Raw genomic sequence first — 20,051 nt, forward strand, 5'->3', positions numbered from 1 at the left:
CCTGGGCTGGGGTGCAGATGTTTCTCTCCCTGCCTTTCTCCCTCCCCACCTTCCTAAAAATAAAAAAGTAAGTAAATAAATAAATAAGGAAAAGCACCTGTGCAGTGCCTGTCCCGTAGCTACCTGGAAAGTGTCTCTGGTCAGTCACAGGGCTGAGCACCTCAGGGACACCTGAGAAACTGTTTCCTCTGCAGTCTTTGGAAAAGTGGTTGTCAGCCCTAGCTGGATATTAGCATTTCCTGAACATTCTAAAGAAAAAAAAAATACCGAAGCCAAAATTCAGCCCTAGACATTCTGATGTAATTCATTTAGGCTCATACATAGCTTATTGGGAAGACCTTTTGGAAGTTGGTGAAGCAGAGAGACACAATAAGTAAACTATATTAAATCTTACATTAAGAATAAGACAGGATGTATACATAAATCTATCCAGAATACAAATAAGCGAGCAAAGGAACCGGCAAGTGGACTCTTGAACGAGACACCTGACCTGCCTGGCTTTGCTTCCTCGTTGGAATTGCCAAGGTCCCCTCTGCCATAGGACCTCATGGTGGCCTGGGGGTGACCCAGCCCTCCTCAGGCCCTCCAGTTTCTCATCCGATCGGCCCCTCAGGTCATCTCTTCTGCCTGCCATTTCCATTCCCTCTTTCTCAAGACCCTCAAGTGACTTCCCATTAGCTTCTGGGTCATATGCAAATTATTACCTATCGGTTCCACGACCTTTAGTCAGGCAATCCCTTCCGATGTCACTTTCAATCTCTCCCCTTCCTGCTCTTTGGTGGCTGTCAGAATTGTCTTCACCTGAGCAATTCTGGTTACTTTTTCTCTCTTCTGGGCACTGCTTGCTTCAGCCTATGGGGAACATTCTCTAGATAGCGCACACCTGACTCCAGCTGTCCTTCCCATCATCCTAGAGTTTAACCTTCCCACAAACCTCAGTCGGTGTGTTTTAACTCTATATCCACATTTTGCTCACGGGGGCAAAGTCAGAAAGTCACTGGGTAGTTGCACAGAGACCTGCTTCACTCAAACATGCAGAGGCGACCAAACAGAGGAAGGCAGGAAAAATAAAAACACGCACAGATGGTATAATTTGTATTCTCCGCACACTATCCAGGTCGCTTCATGGTTTCCCCAAATCACTCGTCAATAAACCAGTTGTCCTCTCCTCCCACGTATGTTTCCTTACCACTACTCGGTAACGTACATCCTTAAAATGGAGCTAGAGTCTACTACCTTCGATTTGGGGCTTCGGAGGGAATGCAGAAACCAGTTATCATAACAGGAATTCAAGTTTTCTGAGATGGACTTCCTAGCTTCCCACTGAAATTCACAATGATTCACCGCATCTTCAGTTTTGAGTTTATTTCCCATGCTTCCTCAGAAAAAAGAGGAAGAAAAAAACCCCGTCTATATGTCCTGTAGGCCCTGGAAATATTCCCCAACACATAGTAAGCATTCAGTAGAGATGTTTTTTTGAGGGTGGGAGGGTGTGGAGGTGAACCTGTCGTCAAAGCTTTTTTATTTCCTGGTCTACCGGTAATGGAATCACTGGTTAGAGTTTTTTGCTTGTTTTGTTTTGTCTTGTTGGCGGTTGTGTATGTGTAACGCTTGTTAAAGCTCATATTCTGGGGTCTCACAGTAAATTTACTGAATTTTAACAGAAACTAAGGAAATTTTTATGTACACTCACCTTTGAAAGCCATCACCTTATGGTAATATTTAGATACGCTCTGCCACAAATTGCATTGAGAATATATCAGTTCTGATAAAATAAATAGCCAATGAAGGTATTTTCCTTTACCCTAAACCTCCACCCACAGCCTACGATATGCAGTTACTGACTCTGAGAAGCCACGCTTGCACCTAAATCTTGTGTATACCATTCATTACTTTCTGAAAATAAAGCCAGAGCCAGTGGATTCCAGCCTGCTTAACAAGCCAGCTTCTATGTTGAGCTCTCTTTTAGTTCTAACATTCTATCCTTGACCATCCAATGGAAGAAATGAACCACCATACTATACCAAAGACTTTAAATGTCTTAAATTCACAGAAGCTCCCAAATTTAAAGACAATATATGAAAATAGCAATAGACTCAACTTTACACTGATTTGAAGCTTACCACCACCAGCAGCCGTAACACAGTAAGAATTAATGCCAGACTTCCTGCCAAGATGGCAGACATGGATCGCCTCTTTGCACAACCGCAACAAAATTACAAATAAGATATAGAGCAGCCATTGCTCAGAACCGACAGAAACAGAGTTGAATGGAAGTCTGACAACTATGGAATTAAAGAAACTACATCCAACCAGACTGGTAGGAGGGGTGAAAATGCGGAACAGGCTGGTCCCACATCCACATGTGGTAGATACAAATTCAGGAGAGATAGCTCGGGAGCCAGGAGTCCCAGTCTCACACCAGACCACACAACCCAGGGTTCCAGTGCCAGAAAGCTAAGTCCTCACAACTTCTGGCTGCAAAAACCAGCGGGAATTGACTGAGTGGAAGAAACTTCTGGAGCACCAAGCAGTTCCTCTTAAAGAACCCCCAAACAGACTCACCTACTAAGACTCACTCCCGCTGGGCTCCGGCGCTAAGTTGGCATCTTGAGGGGCACCATGGGGAGGCTGAGGTGTCTGGCATCAAGGTGAGCACAGGCCATTGTCCCTTTTCTGGGCCCTCCCCCAACAGAGCCCACAGACTGGTGCTGTATCTAAGATCCCATCAACTTGGCTGACACGGGTTGACTCCGCCCCACCCAATTTATGGGCCCGCCCAAGCTTCTTTTCCATATGAATGTTTTTGGCTCGTGCCTCACGTCTTCCTAAATCCTCTAAAACAAGCAGCAGCTGGCCTCACTGAGCCCCAGGCCCTGAACAAGCAGCCTAGACCCACAGCTTGGCTTCACCTGGGAATTTTCCAAACCCAGCACAAGTAGCAGCCATCCCAGATTGCTTTGTAAGTCAGACAGGGTGGCCCCAGGCAGACCACAGTGGAGGTTGACCTTGGCCTTCACCACCTTGGAAACCCCAGGAACCAGCACACCCAGTGGACAGCAACAGACCACGCTGGAGCACCTCCACCAAGCTCCTATACAGCTGATCCTCCACAAAGGGCAGAGGTTGGTGGTAAGTGGTCACAGCCAGTCCTTGCAGCTGACTGGCCTGGTAAATCCCTCCCACCAATCTGCCAACAGCAACCAAGGCTCAACTACAAGAGGAGGGTGTACTGAGCCCCACTAAAGGTGTACCTCAAGTACCCAGCTTGGGTGATAGCAGAGGCTGTTCCACTGGACCCTACAGGACACCTACTACATTAGGACACACTACCAAGGCACAGAGTCAAAGCAGCTCTACCTAATAAACAGAAACAAGCACAGGGAGGCTGCTGAAATGAGGGGACAAAGAAACATGGCCCAAATGAGAGAACAGATCAAAACTCCAGGAAAAGAGCTAAACTGAGTGGAAATAAGCAATCTATCAGATGCAGAGTTCAAGACACTGGTTATAAGGATGTTCAAGGAACTTAGTGAGGACCTCAGCAGCATAAAAAACAGCCACTCAGAATCAAAGGAAACACTACTTGAAATAAAGAACAATTTATAGGGAAACAACAAGACAGCGGATGAAGCCGAGAATCAAATCAACGATTTGGAATATAAGGAAGCAAAAACAAAAACAAAAACACCCAATCAAAACAGCAAGAAGAAAAGAGAATCCAAGAAATCAAGGAGCGTATAAGCAACCTCTACGACAACTTTAAGCAATTTAACATTTGCTTTGGAAGGATGCCAGAAGAAGAAGAGAAAGAGCAAGAAATTAGAAAAAAATTGGAAAAAATAATGAAAGGAAACTTTCCTAATTTGGTGAAGCAAATAGACACGCAAGTCCAAGAAGCACAAAGTCCCAAACAAGATGGACGCAAAGAGGTCCACTCCAAGACACATCGTATTTAAAATGCTGAATGTTAAGGATAAAGAGATGGGAGGGTGGGTGTGGGAGAATGGATGAGAGGTGAGGGGATTAAGAAGTACAAATAGGTAGTTACAGAAAAGCCAGAGGAATGTAAAGTGCAGTATAAGAAAGGAAGCAGACAAAGAACTTACTAGCATGACCCCTGGGCATGAACTATGGTGGGAGAATTGCCTAAGGGAGTTGGGGGGAGGGTACTGGGTGGAGGCTACCAAAGTGGGGGAAATCAGGACGATTGTAATAGCATAATCAATAAAATATAATTAAAAAAATAAAAACCAAACAGCAACAACAACATTTAATTAATGCTAAGAAGAATGAGAACAGAGGTTCTGATTTTTGTTCTAATAAAATACTGCTTTTTCTATAGGTCCTGAAGCCAATCCTGATAATGTACGATTTTATGCCCATAGGAGTCAGTGTTTCTGCTGTTTGCTCTCTGGCTGGTGTTGGGACCACTAAAAACAATGGTGGTGGGGGAGAAAAAGAGCCAGATATACCACATTCACAGGCATTTATTTTTTATATCAATAATTTCACCTCAATTTTATACCCCTTAGAGAATTCTATAACCTATATTTGAATCAGCTACCCCACGGCTGCCTGCTCCTGAATTTCTGGGGGATGGACTGATACTCTTGTTGGGAATTTACTCTGTGTGTGTATAACCGGGTATAGCCAGGGGCCCCCAAATGAAGGCTTTGAAATGGGGTCCAGAACTCGGAGTATCCAGAAAATATAAAAATACAGGATAGCCTCACCCCCATGAGTCTGGACTAGGGGATGGGACACAGGGAGCTGGGCCATTGATGGTTATTTTGCATATCGAGAGTTCACCAGCTTCATACCTGATATGTAAAAATGCTTATTTTGCTTATCTATAACAGCCGGCTAGCTTCATAGATATGTTAAGTGGCTGTGGCCCTGCTTGGAGCCAGGGAGATGGGAGCGACTTCGACCCGTGATGGCACTGGGAGGCAGCTCCCTCCGGTTACGGCACCTGTGTGAGAGCTTGGAGATGGTTCGCTCCACACCATGAGGCCACGCCTGCCCGGACTAACTATGGCAGCCCAGAAAGGCTGGGGATGCTGGTAGGAGGATCTGACTGTGGGAGGAGTCGGAAGTGGGGAAGCAGAGGAAGGTTGGTGCTGGGATTTAAACCCAGGCGCAGCAGCCATGGGGGGGGAGGAACCCGTGGTTTGGGGGCTCTTTTTACCACGTGGCTTAGGCAGCAGGAGAGACAGTGCAGGATTAGGGTCGGGGACGATGTGAGACCTTGCAGGGAAGGAAAGGAGTGAAAGCTGTCTCACTGGTGGGTGGATTAAGAACTGGAGATCACGGTGACACAGCTGGTGGTGCTGAGGACCAGGGAGACCTGCCAGCCGAGCTCAGATTACAGGGAAGAACCGGGAGTTAGCCAAGCCACGGACTTCTATTTTTCCTGAGACATGGTACCCCTGACTAGCTTGACTGGGCGAAGGGGGGAAGGAAGGACTGTGTGAGTCTGTGGGTATTTTAAGGGACTTTGAGTATTTAAAACAGTGACAATAAGTCATTACTCTACACCTGTATAACTTCTGAATAAATAGTCCCTTTCCTTTTCACCCAACTCTGGCATTGAAAGCCATAATTCTAATTCCTAAGGGCGGCAGGCAAGGTGAACCTGGTACAGAGAGACCCTGGAAAGGGGGTGAGTCCATTTGGTAACAGCATCTTCTCCCCCCTCACCCCCTGGGTCCATTCTGTAACATGAGGACCACCCAACTAGCAAATTCACAGCTCACTAGTGGAATCTAACTTTGTAGTTAAGAGTTTATCAAAGGCCTTCAAGACGTTGGAGAAAGAAAAAATGGCAGAATCAAAGACAATGGCCTACAATAAGTGGTTTTAATTATATTTGATAAATTGTGAACGTTTTGAGTGAGGTGCCAAATGCAGGATACCTATCTTTGGAATGATATGCGTGTCATGGGGTTATTATGAATATCAGTGGGGTCAGAAGCCCATTGCAAGGGGCTTCTTAGTAAGTGCCCAACAGGTAGCTGTTCCTTTTATTGCTGTCTCGATTGCCATTTCTACTAATAACTATACCTTCTGAGTATACAAATATACGACATAAATGGCCCAGTGTGATTTTAAACCGTGCTAGCTTTCCAAGAAGAACACTTGCAAACTTCACCAACTGGTTCCCCAGGCCAGCCTGGATTGGAGTCCTGTTGTTCTGCAATATGGCAGAGGTCCCGACCAGGTCCACAGGATTCGTAAAATCCAGCACCTGCTGTAACTGGAGGAGCATAGATTTGACAACACGTTGGAAAGGGGAAGCTGTCCTTACCTTCTGCTTCCATTGGACTAAAGGTGGATTGAGTGCCTCCGAGTGGCTTTTCGGCCCACCAAAGGGACGAAAGCTCCTCTCTCCCCCAGTCGTGGGCCCCTGGGTAGAATGACTTCCAAATTCAACGAGTCCTTGATAATCTAGTTTCCCTTTATTCTTTTTCAATGCGTTGCTTTTATTTTTGTCAACACACTGTGTCATTTACCGTAGTCAGAAAACTCCTGTTCGGGTAGGTCTTTATCAGAGTCCCCACAAATCAGGTTAATTGGTGATCAACCAGCTTTTTCTGTCTTTAATGAGGCCTAGTTGCCCAAGGCAAGGCCTACCTCTTGATAAGGGACTTCTTTTTTCTTATTCTGAACTCTTTGATCATTTAAGGAAAAAAAAAAACTTATACCAGTAGGAATAACCACCAGGAATGTCATTGTTTTTTAATTGCCTGATTACCAAATGTTGGAGATAAAAGATAGACGTTCTCAATTAATAACATTTACATAGATTAGCATCACTAACGAGCCTCATTAGTAGCCGCTGATTTTTGTTGCGATGGTGTCCCGTGTAGTTTGCTCTCTCTCAGTGCGACCCAGTGTACCTTACAGAGGACGAGAACACCGCCTTCTAATCTGGTTCCATTAATCAAAGAGCAATGCATTTTAACACGCGGCCAGGTTTTTAATGAACCAAAAGTTAATATTACCTGGTGTAGGTTTCACGAAAGGTGTGCGGTGTTCATCAAGTTCAGAAACTGTCCTGAATCTCGCGCCCTGTTTTGTGGAGCTTAAACACCTCCATTGTGTCAGTTACCACACAGACACGTGTTCACAACACGTGAGCATCGGAGAATTGCACGCTTTTACTGAGGGCCTGTCCTGTGTCATCCGCTACCAGCCTCGTGCCGTTAATCTGCCAACAACCCTGTGAGCGCACACACTTAAGCATCGCCACTGTAGACACACAGGAAGGCTCAGAGTGCAGGTGAAGGGCTCAAGATCACTTGGATATCACTCTGATGTTCAAGTTCATGTTCACCACAGGACCCGCTGCTGTCTGTGTGCCTTTGGAAAAAGAATGCACTAATATTCTAAGCAGAAGCCGGTGTTCAGGATAACCTACAACTAGCTAATTAGGAGTCCAGTCGTACCGTAAACGTGGATATTCATTTTTCAATTCATCAAAATAAGTGGGAAATAACTAACCCGCCTCAATGAGTAAGTGCTGGAAAGAGGATTTGGGATATCTAAATTTATATAATCTACGGTCATCAGAAACCTAAAAACCTGAAGCTTAAAGGGCACCAAATACACATCAATTTTATGTCACTCTATGTGGGTAGGTGGACTTGGTTTGTCTAGAGAGCCTTTTTCCCCCAAAAAGGATTCTGATAAAAGTGTAAAATTATTATAGCTTAGGAAACACAGTCAATAATATTGTAATAATTATGGGTGGTAGGAGGTGGGTACTTGAAACATTTTTCAGGGGACCACTCTGTAAAGTACGTGATTGCCTAAGCATTATGCCATACACCTGCAACTAATACAGAATAATACTGAACGACAACTGTAAGGAATGTTGGGAACCTTACACCTGGCTTCTAGCTAAAAACATTGCATTGATTACAGGAACCTGTGCGCTCCACAAAGCCAATCGGCTACAGGCACATGAGGTGTGCACGCGCTCCCCAAGCCAATTGGCTACAGGCACATGAGGTGTCCACGAGTACCAGTTGCACCCAAGTAATCAATAAGCGGGCCCTTCTTTGTCTCAAGCTAGCCAATAGCAAGCAACCTAATCTCCTTCCTCTCCCTCCCCCCTATATATATACCCAGTTTGGAAAAATAAAGTTTGCAGCTTGATCAGAATCTTTTGTCTTGCTGCCATTCTTCGCGCCTCTTGTCCCCCCAACTCATTTGTTCTAGGTAGGTGGTCGAGCCCCAGTTGATTGCTCCGCGGGCCGGAGCAATGGAAAATTAAATAAAAAATAGTTAAATATATAAATGCAAAAACAAGGTTTATACTAAAAATGTAACATTATTATTTTGTTTTTAACATCTGATGGAAGAACGTCCATATCAGCCCTGGCTGATGTGGCTCAGTGGATGGAGCGCCAGACTGTGAACCACAGGGTCACTGGTTCAATTCCCAGTCAGGACCCATGCCTGGGTCTCTGGCCAGGTCCCCAGGAGGCCACTACATATTGATGTTTCTCTCTCTCTTTCTCCCTCCCTTCCCCTCTGTCTCAAATAAAATAAATAAAATCTTTAACAAAAAAAAGAAAGTACATGCCAACATCGTGATAAACATTTTGGGTAGAAACAACCTGGTTTGATATATTCATACACTGTACAATGGTCACGACCACAGCCTTAGCTAATGCCTCATCTCATCGCATAATTTCCAGTTCCTCTTGTGGCGAGAACATCGGATTATTAAGATCTACTGTCTTAGCCACTTCCAGATCTATAAAACAGTATTATCAAAGACTAGACGTCCAGGGGTCATTTCTATAGTTCGTTACTAGAGAGGTTTCTCAGCGTGGGGAGCACCTGGAACCATAAGGAGGAGAAGGAGTCTCTCTCCTGAGTGTGAAGCCGGCTTTTGGTGTTGCTTCGGTAACTGCCATTGGCCACCTATGATCGTTCTTCTTTGTCCTTGGAGGAAGAGGGAGAAAATGCTGTCTGAGTGGCAATAAATAAATAAATAAATAAATAAATAAATTAATTAATTAAAAAACCACAGTAATATCAGCTATAATCACCATGTAGTACATTAGATCCCCAAACTTACTCATCTTACCATTGGGAGTTTGAACGCTGCGTTCCACATCTTCCCATTCCCCCCATCCCAGCCCCTGGTAACCACTGATCTGCTCTGTAGTTTGACCTCTCTGAGTTCGGCTGCTTTAGACTCTACATATAAGTCATTTCACACAGTTTTCGTATTTCTCTGTCTCACTCATTTCATTTAGTAGAATGAGCTCAGGTTCCATTCACATTGTCACAATGGCATGATTTCCTCCTTTTTCATGGCCAAGTAATATTCCATTGTGCGTGTGTGCATGCGTGTGTGTGTGTGTATCACATCTTTATCCATTCATTGGTTGACAGATGCTTAGGTTGCTTCCGTATCTTGACTCTTGTGAATGATGCTGTAATGAACATGGGGTGTAGACACATCTTTGAGGTCTTGTTTTCATTCCCTTCAGATAAATATCTGGCAGTGGAATTGCTAGATCTTAGGGTAGTTCTATTTTTAATTTTTCGGAGAACCTCCATACTGTCTTCCGTAGTGGCTGCTCCAGTTTACACTCCCACCAACAGGGCACCAGCCAGACTGTTTTCTCTTTGCCCATTCCCTCCTGCTCTTTATTTTCTTGATACTTATCACTCCATTCCATTTCTGTTTATTGTTACAACTCTAGTACCTAGAATAGCGTCTGACACATAGTATGCGTTAAATAAATATACGTTAAATGAATAACTAAATGATCACCAAGCAGCGATGAAGAAATCAGTGCACACTGAGGCTGAGACCTCCCTGAAGGTTTTGTACCGTGGGGAAGCTTAGTGCGTATACCTACCTTCTCCATCTTGAAGGGTCCCGTGGAATCCCTGGGCACAGTGGCCGGGTCTCTGCTCACCCTGGGGACCACTCAAGCTCTGCCCCCTGCCCCCCGCCCCATCCATTTCAAACCCTCTTGTGTTTATGAGTCTCTGCGCCTGGCTTCTCCTTTCTGCTGGGTTGGCTGGGCAACAGCCCTGCTCTGGGAACTGTGAACGGTCAGATTTCTCACTCCAGCCCATTCAGGAGAGCGATTCAGCCTTGTTAGAAGGACCAGGGAGTTGTTTTAGGATGTGTTTCTGTCTGGCTGTTACATTTCCACGTGGTTAGACTTTTATGACATTGATGGACCCAACTTCCATCGGGTTAGAGAAACACAAAAATAACTCACATTTTCACCCCCTCAAAGGGTTCCTGTGTTAGCTGTAATTGAGGGCTAGGCAGGCATGCCGTGGAGTCTGTTTACAATACTGAAAATTCAGTTTTTCTTTATCAGTGCATACTTGGGCACATTCTTGCTGAAAACCATCAAAAAAGATATCATTATGTATTTGTTTATACTCTAAAACTCTGTCCATATGCAGGCAAGTGTATTGCGATGATAAATAAGTATCGATATTTTGATTATATTTGGCTTTAAAAAAATCCACACAAGGTATTCTATTACTTTGATTTGGTATCTTTTGTGGCATGCATTTAAAAAATAAAATTCAAATATCATAATGAAGAGGTTGAAAGTGTGGGTTCTGTATCTTGACCATCTGGGGTTCGTTCCGAACTCACTAGCATTTGAACTTGGGAAAGTTACTGATGCTCTGTGCACCTCCAATTTTCTTCTCTAAACTCGGTGTCATAATGGAGCACAGTTCATGTGAACAATGCCTAGCGCACAGTAGACGCCTAATAAATGTTAATTAATTTATGAGAAAATAATCCAATTTGTTTTATTATAAAATCAATGCACACTTCTTTTAGAAAATAGGAAACAAAGCAAGAGATAGAAGGATCAGTTCCACCCACTCTCACTGCATGCAGACAATCACAACGAATAAGTAAGGATATCTCCATTTCTTATTTTGGCTAAATATTTAAAACATAATTATGATTTCATAAGAAGATATAATATATAAAAGTCACGTGCACTTTCTGTGATTATAAAAACAATATGTAGTTATTGTGTGAAGTTTGGGAAATAAGTGAATCATAAATCTTCATTTTTAATTATTAAAGTTATCTATAATCATTCCACAAGGTTGAACTATTTTACAAGAATAAACATAAAAGCCATTGCAGCTTCCATTCAACAGAATAATTGTGCCTTACATTTGGTGTATGCCATTCTAGACATTTGATGTATATTTTACACGGACACATATACACATCATTTGCGCTCCAGAGAAGAATATACCATATATGAATATTTATGGTCTCAATGGTACAGTGCTGAATTCATGAGCTCCACTCAAAGATGATATGGAGAAGGACTGAGTGGCAGAAATATTTGCCATAGGTGGCTTATTTATTTTTCCCAGTTAAAAAAAACACACACACAGACACAACTAATGAAATGGCTGTACGATGTGACATTTAATACTGCAGAAAATCATTACTGGCATTTCTTGGAGTGAGATGTGACATGCTATCTTCTAGGTAACTATTTTCTGGCTTGGAAAAGAAATAGATATATACATAAATATATGTGTGTATATATATACATATATATATTTTTGTCTAATGATGATTATCTTGATATATTTTCCCATGTTGTTGAGCCATTGTTAGATTGCAGGGTGTCTTATACAGATTTTAAAGAAAATTCTATGATCAATGATATCTTTGAGATGTTTTTTAAAAATGAGTGTTTTTAAGGCAAGAGCTGCTCATTGTCACTGTTGAATTCCCATTGAGCCCAAGCCTGGCTCAATACATGTTTATGGAAATGACCGGTTCAAATGAACCATCATGTGTAAAGTGTTTGTGGGTATGTTCATAGCCCTAATTTAATGCGAACATTAAAATATGCTGGTTGTAACATGTCAAACTGTACCAACATATTTAACTCAGAAGGTGAAACTACCTATAAAATGGAGTGGACTTGTTTCATTTCTTTCATTTTAGCTGCACTGCGTAAGTAGCAGAGTGGACACTGGCAGAGTTCATTCCTGGTTTGGTCTCCCTGAACAGTGGGGCAGCCATAGCCACCTGTGCTCACCAGCAGGACTTCTGGGTGATGAATGCACCAGCCTTTGTGTCCCACCCCGGGGTCTTTGGGTCAGGGACTCACCCACCACAGAGAGACCGGGGAACTTCTGGTCAACCTCCTCACCTGATTTCTCTGACCCTGACTTTCCCCTTGTACCAACACTCTCTCCCAACTAAAGAAAAACCACATTCTTTTTCAATGAGCTTCTCTAGTAAGAACACAGAATAAAAAAGACACAGAAAATCCAATGGATATAATCATGATAATGGGTCTTGAAGTTTATATTGTACATACCTATTTTTTTAATGAAAAGAAATAAGTAGTTTTTGAGATAAAAGTTATACCCAGGATTGCTATACATTGTGTGAACGTAAACATATATACACCACTCCCTGAGCTAGTTATTAGATAACTAGTTATTACTTATAACTAGTTATCTAATAAAGACAGCAATCCTTATTCTCAGGCCAGAGTATCAGAGGTGGCTACAGAAAAATCTCATTTTCTAATCACTATTTTATCAAATGATCAGTTGCAAAAAAAAAAAAAAAAGAAGAAACTATTTAAATTGCTTCATCAAGAAATATCTACCTGGAAAACAAACCCATACAACCTTCTAGAGCCTTCAGGGGCTACATCTGCCCAAGGTCACCCAGCTAAGATCAGAAGCCAGTTCTCCCGGCTCCCTGCCCATGCACTTGTGACCCCACCTGCCATTGGACCAGTGGCACTGGTAACAGGTGATGACAGGACCTTGACAATTCCTGGATCCGTCATCAGGGGCTCTAATGTAAGCTGTGGTCCGCAAGCTAAGCATCTTCATAAAACCCTTTGGGAGAAGAAGATGCAACCGGCTGACAAGTTTAACGCTGTTAAAGAAGATATTATCTTCCTTAAATTCATTCTAATTTTCTTTTGTAGGTAGACGGCAACGGTCAGCAGACTGGATTATGCTCATCACCAGGAATTTTGTTTGTTAGGTGAGCAAGACGGAGAACCTATTTTCAGAACACAAACCTTCCCGATCTCCACGTGACCCCCTATTCCATAATTAGAGTCCTGTATAATATTCAATAAAGGATGAATGGAGACTGACAGACTCAAATTAAAAATTCAAGTCAAAAGACATCACTGGGAAACTATATAATGCCAAGAGCCTAGTTTTGAACAAACTATTCCAGGAAATGTCAGGTAAGCCTTTGCTACCTGTGGCTCTGGGTTGGGCTCCCCAGCTTTTTCCTTACTGTAACAGGGTGCAGCCAAGGGGGGGGGGCAAATAGGTTATTGTAATGGGGTCCAAAACTCAGGGTGTCCAGGAAATATTAGAAAAAATGCATATAGGATGTCCTCACCCCCACCAGTCTGAGCTGGGGGGTGGGACACATGGAGCAGGGCCGTTGAGAGCTGTTTTGCATAGCAACAGCTTTGCAGCTAACCTATAGGATGCTCATATAACATATCTATAACCTTTAACTGGTTTCATGGATATGTTAAATAGCTGTGGCTATGCTTTGAGCCAGGGAATGAAAGTGACTTCTACTCAGGATGGAACTGGGAGGCAACTCCCCCTGGTCACAGTGCCTATGTGAGAGCTTGGAGATGATTGGCTGCACGCCATGGGGCCACGCCTGCCTGGACTCAGGATGGCAGCCAGGAAAAGCTGGAAGAATACAGGAATGCTGGCAGGTGTAACTGGGCTGCAGAGGAAGGATGGTGCTGGGATTTAAACCCTGATGCTGGCAGCCACGCCAGGTTGGGACCACGTGGCTTTGGAGGAAGCTGTGACCCCGAGGCTTTGGAGTAGGGTTGGGACCACGTGGCTTTGGGGTCCTCCCTTTTGCCGCATGGCTTAGGAAGCAGGAGAGACTAGAAGAAAAGGGGTGAAAGGACTCTAGCTGTTGGACCATGAGAAGGTGCCCCATGGCTTTGGATTGACTGGAGGTCACAGCCACAGCACAGCTGATGGTACCAGGAACCTGAGTCACAGACTTCTGCTTCTTTTCCTGAGATTCAGCACCCCTGGGTAGGGGGAGAAGGAAGGACTGTGGGCACCTGTGGCTATTCTAAAGGACTTTAGTATTTTAATGAAGATGTGAAGTCATTACTCTAAGTCTGTATAACTTTTAAATAAATAATTCCTTTCCTTTTCACCAATCTCTGGCATTGAGAGACATCTTTCCCCTGGTGGATGACAAGGCAAACCTAGTGTGGGGTGAGGGAAGGCCCCGGGAGCTAAAAGGGGGGGTCCTTTTGGTAATAGTATATCATCTGTCCCTCCCCCACGCTGGGTCTGTTCTGTAACATTACGAGGTGTGCGATCTGACAGAGTTACTCGTGTTGCCTAAGTCTCGGCTTCCTCACCTGGAAAATGGGAGAGTCGCGATCCCCACACAAAGAGTTATGGTGAGGATTGAGTGAGATACAGTGTACAGAATGCTTAGCACAGTTCCTTCGATAGGTTATTCACCTTGTAAACAGCTACCAATAAATGACAGTGGACAGCTCTGTGTAGCCAATGGCTAGTGTTCATATAATTAAGATGTATGAGACAATTCATCATATATTCACTATGAGACTGCAATATACCATGGAGACGCGGGTGGGAACATATTTTAGACTCTAAACAGATCCCGGAGACCAGCATCCTGTTGTCCATTAGGATGAAATTTGTGCATTGCTGCTACCCGTTTTGGTGCAAAATATTCAACCTTTCCATGTCTACTTCTTCCTCTATTTTTCTGTTTGAAATGTACAGAGACTGAAATATGATTAAAATGAGCTAAAATAATTCCTGGGTTTTGTGGGCGGGGAGGGTTTGAGGCACGGTGGCCCCCTGCTCCGCTGTTCTCTGGATCATCAATGACCCTGCCGTTCATGATGTACATTTCCCCTCAATTACCTGATAAAGATACTCAGAGATGACATGGGTTCAGTGGTTGAAAATCTTGCCTCAGGTCTTGGAGATGTAGGTATACAAAAACCACTTGAGTATGAAATTCTTTAAAAATCTCTCAATGCATTTGCTCCTTAGTTTGCAGGTGTTTTGGACACATGCTGCTAATTTGGTGAGGTTTCCTAGAAATTTGGGACACTTTAAAGCATGACCCCGAGTACACTGCAATTACAAAGAAAACACCCCCCGCCCCCAGTCACTCAGAATGTTGCAAAATGATTCCAACAAAACACAAGGGTTTGACCTCACCGGGGGATTTGTAATGGATGGTGTTTGAGTTGGGTTGAAATTCAGCGGCCACATTCCCACCACCCTTCCTTGCTGTTTGGGGGAGGTTTTAGCCTTAGGACACCTCTCCCACGAATACTAGTAACACTAGTAACCTCATTGCAGGTTGAACAGAAAGGCGCTGGTAACAAAATCACAGCAGAATTGAAACCTTGCATTCCCAGGATTTCCTCTCCAACTCCACCCTAACAGCCTCCTCCAGGTTTCTTTGTTTTATTTTGTTAGGGAGTAATAGCCAATGGCTAACCCAAAGTCTCGTATAAAACAAAGTCTCCATTTACTATTTGCCTCGGGCCATCCGAGAGCCACTCCCTTGTTTCTAGAGGGTGAGACTCAGCCTCCATTCACACAGTGGCTCTTTCTTAACCATGGATTCAGTAGAGCAGACCAGAGGCTGCCTGGCCTGTAAAGCCAACGCACTCAGTTTACTCTGGGATTCCACCGTGGGGTGCAAGAGGTCATTTCTAGGAGGGTCTTAGTGTCCCAGAGAGCAGATTTCACCCAGCAGGTCATCGTCCTCACTGAAGCATTAGGATTCTTGTTTGGCTTCCTAGGCTGGTGTGGCTCAGTGGATTGAACGCCAGGCCATGAAACAAAGGGTTGCAAGTTCGATTCCCAGTCAGGGCACATGCTGGGGTTGCAAGCCAGGTGCACAGCTGGGATGTGGGAGAGGAAACCATACATTGATGTTTCTCTCCCTCTCTTTCTCCCTCCCTAATCTTAAAAAAACAAAAAGAATCTGGAACCCTTTGATTACCCTGGAGCATGAGAGTGCAGGTACTTTCCTCTATATGGAGATTCAGTAGGAAAAAGGGTATAATCGAGGTTAGAGGGGAAAACCATGCCTAATGTTTCCAAGAGTTAGTGGCCGTAGGAAGTATGTTTTCAATGGTCTCTCACGCTCTAAACTTCTCGATAGAAGTGCACTCTTGCAAATAGTCACACGATTCCCTTAAGCATCTAGAATTTTGGATTCAGAGACTCTGGCTTCGTGACATCCTGCATGGCCTTTATAAATTGCAAAGGCGCAGTGCAGTTCCTAAATTCAAGCTGCGTTTAATGAGTTATATAAGTAATGGATGGCGGTCCAGCTGGGCTCAGCGATATTTCAGAAGTTTCTTTAGAGCAATCGGAGGCGAATCCATTGCGGCGGCTTCACAAAAGTTGGGTCGCGGGTAATCTGAACATAGAGAGGTGATGGGAAAGGAGTCAGAGGCTGGACCACAGGGTTTCCCTGGTGCTGTCCCTGGTGCTATGGTGTCTTCTGATACCAACCAACAATGATTCTAGGAATCTGTGATAAAAAAATATTTTTTAAAGCTTTTATTGATTTATTTTTAGAGAGAGAGGAAGGGAGGGAGAGAGAGAAACAGCAATGTGTGGTTGCCTCTCATGCGCCCCCTACTGGACACCTGTGCAATTGTGGAATTAAAAATACTACGTGTAGAAAATGCTACTTAGACACAGGTGCATGTATTTGTATGCTTTGAAGAAAATATCGAGGAAATATTTATCAATAAGGGAGTTAATGAAAACAAAAACCATTCAGGCTATAAGATCTCACAGACTCCCTTTGCCCAATACCACACTTCAAAGATGATGTTTTATAACAAGAGCGTTTTCCAAAGATTGCCCAAGATCTGGAAGGTTCTCAAGATTCAGACTCACAGACACTGCGTGTCCCGAAAATCTTGACTCCGTAGATAAAACGAGACGAGAAATTACATATTTTTTAGAAGGTTCTAACAGTGACGATTTTGACGTGCCATTGGATTTGACATTCTAGGCCTTTTCACTCGCCATTGAGAGTTTGTACAACAGAAGAAGAATCCAAGTGAAGTATTTCAATAAGGAAAGAAGTCCTGTTGGACCAACAAAGGGCTTCAGTAGCTTAGAAAATCTGCAGCAGGAGAGGCTCAGAATAGCAGCGTAGTAATTTGTAGTGACCAGTATAAATACGCTTGTTTTCATGTCTTGGCTGGAGTGAGTCGAGTTGTTTTGTTTTATTATTTTTATTATTCTAGTTTATTATTTAAGTCATTGAGTGGGCTATTCTTTTTTGTTTTTTTTGAGCTCTGCTTTTCATATCAGTTGGGAAGCACTTAGTCTTCTGACACCAACCAACAATGATTCTAGGAATCTGTGATAAAAATGTTTTTTAAAGCATTTATTGATTTATTTTTAGAAAGAGAGGAAGGGAGGGAGAGAGAGAAACAGCAATGTGTGGTTGCCTCTCATGCGCCCCCTACTGGGGACCTGGCCTGCAACCCAGGCATGTGCCCTGACTGGGAATCAAACCAGCGATCCTTTGGTTTGCAGGCTGGCACTCAATCCACTGAGCCACAGCAGCCAGGGTGATAAAAATATCTTTTAAGTGCTGGGAAAATGCAAATGAGTGACTGCCTTTACTGAAGCAAATATTGGAATAGAGACAGGAGATGTTGCTGTTTGGAAGATAAGATACTGTGAGAAGAATGCCAGCTACGGCGCTTATTCTTATCTTCAGCTGAATCTTAAGAGGTTGGGTAGGCCTATAAAATGAGAAAGCCAACGTGTAGCCAGGTGCACTCCATTCCTAAGGATCCATGCTAATGAGTGTCAGTGGGAATTCATACCGGGAGGGCTGGCTTGGCATTTTCAGGAGCATCATTTTTCGGCATCAAGAATACATGCATTTGACAATGTCAACTGGATTCAGTCAATTACCGCAGACACTACCCAGTGCTTCTTCCAGATGATAAGGCTGCTTATTTTGGAGGAAATCTATAATTATTTTGTCTGTAACTTCTTCTCTCCCACCTCCCAGAGCTGTGGGAGGCAGTGTGATTTGAAAATCTTGCCTCGTTTGAAGCTCACCAACTTGGGCTCACATATCAATCTTATTATACCTCACCTTGCTGTTGCCAAATACCTTCAACAAAAATTTTTTTTCTTTCTGTGTGTGACATATTACTTATCATGGTCAGATCATGAGCTTGCTAAAAGTTCGACAACTTTCTTTTTGATGATTATGTTGAAATTATGATCCAAAGGATTGCAGGAGTAGAGGCATTCAATAACAAGAACATCAGGCAAGAGGAAAACTAAGTATTATTTCATCAGATGACCACCCTTTCTATTGTTCGCTTGTTTTCAAGTTCTCTGCAAACAGGGTCCCCGCTGTTTGTGGTTTCTGGAGATATTCATTCCCCTCATTAGTAATTCCTTTTGCCCCTCTCTCTTCCATCAGCCCCCTCCCATCAGCGCCTCCCATGACGTTCCAAATGGAAGCTGTGTTTATTGCATAATTTCACTGTGAATTCCAGGGTGACTAGTAGACCTTGGCAAAGACTCCGCCAGCAGCCAAGGTCAAGGGTATGTACCTTGTGATCACCATAGCCTCGTCCCATATGCAAGTTGATGCAACTGTTACACCTCAGTGGCAGAGTTCACTGAGCATTTCCATAAATCAGATGGGTGATGTGCCAGATGAGATCAGAGAGCACTTCCTGGGATCACGGGCAAAGGAGAAGATCGTATGTTAATTCCCCACTACGAGCTTGAGGCAGGTAGTTTATGCCTTTTGTGGAGAACCAGAGGCACACACAGGGAAAACTCGCAAGCTGTTGTCTAAATAGGAAGAGAGAGCGCGTGGAGCTTTTACGACAGAAAAAAATGTAAACCCTGAAATTGGTAGAATTCTGCTGCGAGGTTTGAGCCTTTCCCCTTAGTTTTTCTACATTTTCTGGTGACTGTTGCCCTAGTTGTTACTCTACAACACATTTTTGACTTCAGTCAATTGTATAGGTGGCATTTGTGTATTTAGATGTTAACACATTCTGCCAACTATTTTGTTGTGAAATAGAAAACTAAGGAGGACCAAACAGCATCGGTAAGTGGAAGGCTGGGCGTACAGCCTTATTCTCAAACTCCTTCTCCATACCTGCATTTTTCTTTTAAGCCCTTCACCCGAATCAACCCAATTCAGAGAAGTGCATTTTAAACCATCCTCTTGGAGTGGAAACAAAAACACCAGCTCACTTATAGCTGAAAATAAAACATCATTAATACTTTAAGGCAATTGTAAGAAGAGAACTTCAGAACACAGACCTGTCAGCTGGCCCGGGCCTGCTGGTCACCCCACGCTGCCGAGAACACAAAGTCTTCCATTGACCTTCATCGTCTCCTCGTTGAGAAATGCCTAGATGTAAATGCAATTCAAAAAAATCAGTGCAGGAAGTTGAAGTATCTGCTCTTCATGCTCAGTGGCTGTTTGTTCAGATGACAGACACTTAACTCAGTGTAACATGCATTTGTCGAGCACCTGCCTTGGCCCTCACAGGGCCCCTGAGTTTCCTGATGTTGGGGAGAACCTCCAAAAGAATCAGATAGTTTCTGTAGAAGGTCTGCCAAATCTCCATGGGAAGGCAAAGCCTCGTGTTCTCTTAACCCGGGAATGGAAGGGAACGTGATGAAGGCTAAAAACTGAATACGGGCGGGATCGCTGGAGATCAAACTGGGTTAGAACTGGTGGATCTCTGCAGACTTGGGCAATACAGGTGTACGATGTCTTTGGAAGGAGCGGGTGGGATTTGGGTAAGAAAAGATGAAAACAAAGACATGTTAGGTGGTAAGGTCAGGTGGAGCGATGGGCCTGGTTTGTGCAAGAATCTGAGCCGAGTAAGCAATGAAAGATTGTGCCAGCCCTGGCTGGTGTGGCTCAGTGGACTGAGCACTGGACTGTGAAGCAGGTTCGATTC

The 20,051-nt window shown here is 43.7% G+C and overlaps 1 non-coding gene across 1 annotated transcript; it reads left to right on the plus strand.

The window, feature by feature from the left end:
* The first annotated feature begins 8,786 nt into the window (after positions 1 to 8,786).
* LOC119049816 (small nucleolar RNA U3) lies at positions 8,787 to 8,994 on the plus strand. Its single transcript, XR_005082625.2, has one exon. It is a non-coding gene; the product is annotated as a small nucleolar RNA U3 (small nucleolar RNA).
* Positions 8,995 to 20,051: the final 11,057 nt, after the last annotated feature.

Source organism: Artibeus jamaicensis, unplaced genomic scaffold, assembly GCF_021234435.1.
Source record: "Artibeus jamaicensis isolate MK-2021 breed Jamaican fruit bat unplaced genomic scaffold, CSHL_Jam_final scaffold_612, whole genome shotgun sequence".
NCBI lineage: Eukaryota > Metazoa > Chordata > Mammalia > Chiroptera > Phyllostomidae > Artibeus > Artibeus jamaicensis.